The sequence below is a fragment of the Echinops telfairi genome, unplaced genomic scaffold, assembly GCF_000313985.2.
Source record: "Echinops telfairi isolate 266 unplaced genomic scaffold, ASM31398v2 ScPeMD7_6;HRSCAF=24_0, whole genome shotgun sequence".
Lineage (NCBI taxonomy): Eukaryota > Metazoa > Chordata > Mammalia > Afrosoricida > Tenrecidae > Echinops > Echinops telfairi.
This window is the reverse complement of record NW_022103902.1, coordinates 3,114,911-3,117,310: the sequence shown is the minus strand read 5'-3', so window position 1 is coordinate 3,117,310 and position 2,400 is coordinate 3,114,911.

Below are 2,400 nucleotides of genomic sequence, written 5' to 3'. Positions count from 1 at the left end.
AAATAGAGCAGCCAGTCCACAGAGAGGACCACATGGCCAGCCCCACTATGAGACATGATGCCCCTCACTGGCCCATGGTCCTGCGGGGGACAACACCAGAGACACAGTGTGGGACTTGCATTTTATTAACTATATGGATCAACGAACTTGGGATAAAATTACAGAGAATGAGAATTCCAGGACACATACTTGTGCTCATGGAGAACATGTACGTAGACTAATGAGCTTTAGGTGGAACATAATCTATTTGTTGGAACAAGCTGAAAACTTTAAGATGAGGAAGGGTGTGTTCAGTGATGTATTTTCTCACCATGCTTGTTCCATGTATATGCGGACCAATTGATCCAAGAAGCTGGCCTATATGAAGAATAATGTGACATCTTTTTGGATGAGGACTCATTAACAAACAAAAATATGCAGATGATACAACCTTGCTTACCAAAAGTGGAGAAGACCTGAAATGCTTATTGAGGAAGATCAAGCTCTACAGAAAAGAACCGTAGTTGGAAACACCCAACAGTCCTCTAGTTCTTTAGTACTTCCTCCCCACCCCACTATCATGACCCCAGTTCTATCTTACAAATCTGCCTGGACCATAGCACGCACACTGGCACAGATAAGAGGTCTCGATAAACAGAATCCAGGACAGATAAAACCCTTAGGATCAATAATTAGAGTAGTGATATCATAAGGGTAGGGGAAAGGTGGGGGAGAATGGAGATAAGGGGGGGGGCGATCGCAATGATCAATGTACACAACACCCCCTTCCCCAGGGGGATGAACAACAGAAACCCGGGTGAAAGGAGACAGCAGGCAGTGTAAAATATGAAAATAATTTATAAATTATCAATGGTTCATGGATGTGGGAGACTGGGGGAGAGCAGGAAAAAAGAGGAGCTGATACTAAGGGATCCAATAGAAAGGAAATGTTTTGTAAATGATGATGGAAACATATGTACAAGTGTGCTTGAGACAATTGATATATGAATTGTTTTAAGAGCTGTAAGAGCCTCCATTAAAATGACTTATTAAAATAAAAAAATAATAATAATGATAGGAGACCTGATCAGTTGTGGGAAGACATCACGGCTGCCATTCATGAGGGAGGCATAGTGCCACAGCTACTATTGAAAGGAATATGGTGCTACATAAGAGATGGAAATTGAAGTACCGTATGACCCAGCAATACCATTACTGGGCATATACCCCGAATAAATACGGACAGATCATGAGCAGGAGTTTTCTCCCTCATTTTCATGACAGCATAGTTCACAATAGTCAGAAGCTCAAAACAACCTACATTTCCATCAATAGAAGAGTGGATAAATGAAAAAACAAAACTCTGGTCCATACACACAATGGAATGCTACGCTTCCCTAAAATGCAGCAATAAAGCCATGAAACACCTGAAGTTGTGGAGGGATCTGGAAGACATTGTGCAGAGTGAAGTTAGTCAAGCACAAAAGGACACATGTGATGAGTCCATTGTGATAGGACCAAGCAGCAAAACCAGCACAAGATCAAGCTTGAAGCCATCCAGTCTTCTGGCTGACGACCAGACAGCCTGGAAAAGAACCAGACCAGTGCCAAGGAACCACATACCATCGCTGCAGGCAAATATAGTGTAGGTAACTTGGTCAGAAGGCGACTCACAACAGCTGGGATCAAATGGATGGGGCTGTGAGGTGCGTGTTGGGGAGTGGGGAGGCTGTCTGCTGAGTGGGAGCCAATGGATCTGGGGTGAGGTCCCTTAGAGAGAGAGCAGCCCTGTCAGAGGGATGAGGCTTACTGATGGGAAGGGCAGGGTGGAAGTGGGGAGAGTGAATGTTCAAGTTTGGGGGAACATAGGTGCATGTTTGTTGCCGGGAGGGGAGGGAGATCGGACCTCCTGGTAAGGGGAGGTGAGACTGAGGATGCTCTTGGGAACTTTATGTTGGAAGGTTCTTAGAGTGGCGTGGGTGGGCAGAATTGATGTATGGCATCTGGGGGTATTCTGGGAAGCCAGGCAGGGTTCTGTAGAGCACCAGGACTCTGAATTCTGCATCTTCAGGGCACAGGTCATGCTCCTGAAGCGGCATCGGTGAGACCCCCATAGAGGCACCCCACTGGGTGAACTGGGCGCTACCTGAGACATACCTGTAACCTGAGGACTTAAGCTGGAAGAAACACATGATGTCTGAGGAAGCAGGGGACAGCTGACCCAAGAGCAGTGTACTATTGGTGGGCAGACAAAGAAGATCTTGCTCATCGATGCCCTGTACACTGTATTGAGATGTATTATTCCGGCAATCTTATGACAGCCATTGTGTTATATTTTGCTATTGGTTGTGTATGTTAGGGTCATTCATTGGGGGTAACCTTCTTGAAGCTGTGTTATTGGTTTCTCTGTTTTTTTGGTGT